Here is a 6,529-nt window from a genome sequence, read left to right on the forward strand (position 1 = left end):
TCTGGTTCACCTATTTGTTCACTATAAATTGAACATGTTGTTTAAAGATGAGCTTCAAAAAGTCTGCATTGTAGATGTATCCTTGCTCAACTGGAGATCTCTCTTATTGGGGGAATGCTCAGGGGGTTCATTGTTTAGTACTCTCCTCTATAACGTGCACTCGCGGGCTATTATAAAACCCCTCTTTTAACATGTGTGAATGAATAAAATGATCCCTTATTTATGATTTTTTTTCCAAAATTGAATATAAAACCCCTTATTTTAATGTATCTTTGTTAAATTGCCTAAATTTATTGCATCTTAAAACCCCTTCTTTCAAACTCATGTTATACATTAACATGATTACATAGTGCACCCCTTGAGGGGGAATGTAGCTTTATGGATGTGCCTCTATGGACTTGCATTAGGGGTACCCTTTTATGGTAGATCTGGATGGAAATAAATAAAGATATATTCGTTCATGCTCACTCTCTATTTGTAGTACCTTTGTCTACTTGCTTCATTGGAGTTATGAAAGAAGTTTATGATATGGTCACTGATGCTTCAAGCATGGATGCCAAAATGCTTCCGAAAGTCCTCAGATGGCAAATATGGAGGCATGTAATCCTTTATGAAACCTCAAGGGTGTATTTGATTCTTAGATATTGCTCCCTTTTTTCCTCATGATATACCCCTTTGTATTTCCACTCCCTCAGTGTGGTCGGCTCTCTCCCAACGAGGATGACCTTTTGCTTCCTTAAAGGTGTTTGTACCTTTTTCTCTTTTTTAGTTCATTTCAAGTAGTTCTTCAAAAAAACAAATTGCAGAAGATCCCATCTCCTACTTACTTTATCATTATATAATAGTCAAATTAAGGACAAATATCATCAAGATTTTGTCTAGTTATCATCAATTTCAATCAAATTTAATCTATTTATCATCAAAATATCTCAGATTATGGACAAAAAGGGGACAGGAGCTCGTTGATCATCCACATGCATATGGATGATCAGGGTGCTCCTACCAAAATATGAAAAAAAGGAAGGCAAGAGCTTCCCTATCATCCGTGCTCATGCGGATGATTAGAGAGCTCTTAGCTCCCCCTTTTTTCCCCCAAAAGTTGGGATATTTGAGACGCGATTTTTACTCATCACCATCATGTTTGTGACAAAAATGTTTGGAAAAAGATAAGGAGATGAGCCTTGCAATTCTTTGCGCACGTGCGGATGATCGAGAGACTCCTATTCCCCTTTTTTGTGTAATTTGGAGTCTCCAACATGTTAGTAACAAATATTATTTAAAAAGGGGGGAGGGACCGGAGAAAAAGTACCTACAAAATTATTCTAATACATCCCCGTTTGTATTGTAAATTTTTAGATTGGTATTGAAAAATTTCTTGTTCATCAAAGTTTCATTTTCATAGATAAATATGGAGTATTTAGACCTAAATCCTCTTAAATACCCTATAATTGTTTCATCAAGTAGTGCTTCAAACACCCTTGCATTGCTAGACCTATAGCAAAGAGACGAAAGATCATCCACATGCGTGCGAACGACCAACGAGCTCTTAGACTTCAAAACCATTAGGGAAAATTTGGACTCACAAAGGGGCCTTATAAGGAGTTTGACTTCCTCTCTCATGTCCAAAACGGGCGTGAGGTGAAATTTTTGCAAATCAACTCTAAACTTGGCGGAGATTTGGTAGTTAGAATTTACTCTTCAAGATCTTTCTACTGATATATAGCACGCCACGAGATTCCTCATATTTTGAAAGATTCTATTTTTTATTCTCACAGAGTTGTCACATCACAAGAGAATACAAAATAGAATCTTTCAAAATATGAGGAATCTCATGGCGTGATATATATCAATAGAAAGAGCTTGAAGAGTAGATTGTGTCTATCAAATCTTCGCCAAGTTTAGAGTTGATTTGCAAAAGTTTTATCGCATGCCCGTTTTGGACATGAGAAAGGAAGTCAAATTCCTTATAAGGCCCCTTTGTGAGTCCAAATTTTCCCTAATGCTGAAGGCAGATAAATATCTTGTATCCATCACCTGTTTTGCTTGCAGAGTGCAACGGAAAATCCACCCATGCCTAATTATGTGCAATGCTCAGGGTGTTGCATGGAGGCACGATGGCAAATCCACCCCTACCTAATTATGTGCAGTACTCAGAGTGTTGCATGTAGCGCCTCCGCTCTACTGGAGAGACACTTTAACAAGATGAACATCTATGTACGGGATTATCATCACAAGGCCTCTTATAAAGGGGTTGTTATAATTAGAGATGATCGACTAAAAGCTTGGAGTGTATTAAATCAAGGTTGTAGCTACCATGGGCGAGGTTGCAGTGTAGGAGCTCATCCTGAATGTAACCCTAAAGGATCCAAAGCTTGTCACTCCTGCCAAAGGAGACTCAAGAAAGGACTTTTCCTTATCCAACATGGATCGGATTCTCACCTACACCATCGACATAGTCCACTTCTTTGACGCCCACAAGAGCGACCGATCCACCAGCGAGGTTGACACCATGCATACATGATACACATCATCTAGCAAGTGGAAGACCTACACACACACACACACACACACACACACACACACACACACACACACACACACACACACACACACACACACACACACACACACACACACACACACACACACACACACACACACACACGCATGCATGCATGCATGCATTTTTACATCCTCCCTAGGCTACCACTTGTAGTTGCTGGCACAATGCGGAAGCTATAAGCGGATGGATCAAGCACTCCCGCTAGGCTGTGGAGCTAGCTGACGGAGATGCAGGAGGATGACGGTGGTAGGGATGCTCCCTCTCCCAGTTCCAAAGCCATCACACATGTACTATTTCATACCCTCCCCTTGACTCCCCTCGTCAGTGGACAAATCTTGCCAAAAGCATATTTTTTAACCAGAGAAATTAAGGGCACACTTGAAAGTTTACCGATTTCTAGGTCAAAATATTAACAATTTGGTCTTTAGGTCAAAATATTAGAGATTTGTTGGTTTTTACATTAAAACTTGTAAACATTTATAGGTTTTTGTCAAGGCGAGTTCATAATCTAGCAAGGATTTTGCAAATCTAGCCGGCTAAACCCTAGGTTTTTTCAAGCGCTGCTCATCACTATTGGGCCACCCTCATCCACCTTGTGCTACCAATCTCACCATGGACACACATGTCTTGTGAAAATCTCATCCATCTTGCCCCATCATTGTAGATGTGCGCCTCGTCCAATCTTGTGCTATAGCAAGTCATCACAAACATACATCCTTGCATAATCCTCATCACTCGAGGCCACTCTTGCCCCCTCTTGTGCCACCCTTGCCACTCTTGAATCATCATTCTTAATGAGCGCCTCTCCTCTTGAGCCATCCTGATGGAACTAATAGTCCATGCACACATTGCACGCTTAATCTGTCACACCTTTGTGTTGTGGAAAGTGTTGTTTTTTGGGATGCCAAGTTTAAGGTAGATGATTTTGTGCATTTGAGCTCCTATAAAGAAAGAGACTAGGGGACTATAAATATGTACCCAAGGGTGAGCCACTACACACTCATTGTGTTTCCTATTGGGCTCACACTGGCAATTATTCACGCAACTTGAGCTTAGGGAAAGTACGGTAAGGAACATCTATGTTTGGGGCTAGTACATCTGGCTGGGGACTTATGAACCATTTTGTCTTGGCTCTTGTCCTATAACCTTTCCATGCTTGGATTCATGTATAGCCTTTGTAAACTCACATAGGGAGGATTTTTCTTCTAGCCCTACTAGCCCAATCAATGCCACTTACTCTCATTTCTACCTTGCTTAGTGGATTTATTTTCCTTGCAATCCCTCTTAGTGGATTTCCTTTCCTAGCCATGCCACCTACCTTTCAATCCCTATGCTTTGAAGCTTTGAGTCTCTTCTCTCTCAAATCTTGACTCAAACCTTGTAGCAAAAACTTTGTTTAACCTTAACCTTCTCTTAAAAGTTAGCTTTCAATGAAGCTACTACAAAACACCTTAGGTTCTCTTTCCTTCTCTATTGTTGCTCCCTTCCTTATCTTACCTCTTGTCTATTGCTAACCCTATTGCTTGAAACTTTATGTAATGAAATCTCACACTCTTGGCACCCACATAGTATACAATTGAACTTTTTGCTAGGTATCACAACCTAAAGCCTTGCTTCAAGCCAATCACATTCCATCATCTCTAGCCTTAAATTTAGAACAAATTTAGTGAAACTTGTGGTAGCTATCCAACCCAAAAGAACACTTCAAGCCAAACACATTCCCTCATCTATAGCCTTAAATTTACACCAAATCAGCGAAACTTGCTAACCAAACCTCCATCACCTAACCCAAACTTGATCTTTATTTCAAACCATTATTTTAATGTACTCAACCTCAATACTTCAACCAAATTCTCTCTCACACAAAAATCAAACCTAATCATACTACCTTTTAACAAAAATTCCTTCTGATGAGAAACTCATGTAGTTTTTGACAAGGTGGAAGCAATTTACTTGCACCCAAAAACCAAATTTCCCTCAAAACCATCACTGTTTTTGTATGGATGGGAACAAAAATTGTAGCAACAAATTACTAAGCCGTCAAGTGGGGTCAGTTGTTTCATGTTTTGGTTCTGAAAAATCCTTTAAAGACAAGACCATTGCAAAATGGACATGGTTTTTCAATCATGATGCAAAACATACACAAGGCATACAGAGGTAGGTTAAATTCTCACATGTTGTTCCTAAGTTCTTGACAATGGATGTTGGAACAAATTTATCTAAGGAAGAGAGTGACGACCTAGTGCAAAGTGGTTTTCATTTTATAGATTTTACAACACCACAAAGAACATCAACAATATGTTTGTTGGTTCTACAAAAGGAGGCTCAAGTAGCAACAGGAGGTGCAAGTGGAGGCATGGTAATTCCAAAGAAAGACAAAAGAGATTGGAGCTAGCTACATGCATGGTTGAAATGTTCTTGTAAGAGAAAGTCAAATTTGAATGACACAAGGTTCTTTTAGCCTTGATGGAGAGTTGTTATGATGTACACATAAAGGTAAAACCTAGTTGCACCTGCCCTCAATTTTTAGAAGAGAGAATCTATGCATAAAGCCTTTCTAGCATGTAAGCACATGTATTACGTATATGTGCACATACTTGGACTTCAACCAAAAGACCACATGGTCTTTCATTAGCCTTCACTAACTCCCATGGGCCATGCATTTGTATTGAGGAAAACACACAAGATACACCCTATAGTGTAATGAACCCGTGGAAAAACAAAGTGACCTAGAGCTTGCATCGAAGGAGTCATCTCTTATGTATGAGTTGCAAAATTACTTCTCTCCACCCTTTGGTCTTTTTGTAATACCCTCTTGTTATAGATGTATGATTTGTGATCCATATCTTGACAGATGTTCAAGCTCAGAGTTAGGACTTTTGGAAACTTATGCATGTTTTTTGGTGTATATCGTATGAGTAATGCCTTTTTTTTTTGTTAGCTTTTCAGTATTGTTAGAAAGGCTCCAAATTTAAAGTAAAAAAGATCAAAACAAAGGTTTTCATTCAAAAAGCTCAAATTCAGAAGCTCACAAAAAAAAAACACTCAAAAGCTTGCAGATAGCAAAGTTACTCAAGATAGCACAAAGTTCTTACACAAGTAGCAAAAAAACACTCAGCATGTAAAAGTGAGTCCAAAATAGGCACACATTTTTATAGAATTTCTTGTGCATGTCAAACACCATAGACCATGCCTCAATTTGTGAATTCACATGTGTAGTAGTTAATGGGCCACCATGCCATGTCACAATTACAATACTCATTCTCGTGATACCTCAAATATCCCCCTTGGAAATAGAGTCTGCATTGAAAGTTTTTGACCAACATAATTACAACGATAGTTAGATCTGTGGCCGTGATCTTCTCCTCATGATTACTGGGCACCATCCCAATGTAATGCCACAATTTGAATCCATTCATTGGAGTCGAGATCCAAGTATCATCCACATCTACAAAAAGAATTCTATAACACCAACACTTTCATGAATACGAGAAGAGCCCGCTTAAGCTTTCCTTTATGCTTTCCTTGCTAGGAATTATATATCAACACCAAGTCTTGTGATGTAAATATCTTAAACTTCACTCCCCAGTCCACTTGTTTCTTCTTTCCGTTTTGAGATTCCCTCATTGGTATATTTGTCCTCTTCTAACTAGAGAAATTGGTCTATAGGGTATACCACTGAGTCTTCTGGTAAGAGCTTCTCTGACATTGCAATCCACATGCTCGGTACTACAAATTCCAATGGAGAAATGGCCTCAATTATGAATGCCACTTTGAACCGAGTAAAACTCATAGACACTTTATCTAAGGTGCGATATTCCATATGCCACAAAAAAATTTCTAAAGCCACTAACTTGGTCAACATTTGCATAATGACCTTATTGTTGCTGTTACCAAACCATTTTCTTGTGAATAATAAGAATTACTCTTCTTATGCATGATTTGGAAATTTTGCAACAATTCCCT

This window comes from Adiantum capillus-veneris, chromosome 6, assembly GCF_014529385.1.
Source record: "Adiantum capillus-veneris isolate H3 chromosome 6, ASM1452938v2, whole genome shotgun sequence".
In the NCBI taxonomy this organism is placed as follows: domain Eukaryota; kingdom Viridiplantae; phylum Streptophyta; class Polypodiopsida; order Polypodiales; family Pteridaceae; genus Adiantum; species Adiantum capillus-veneris.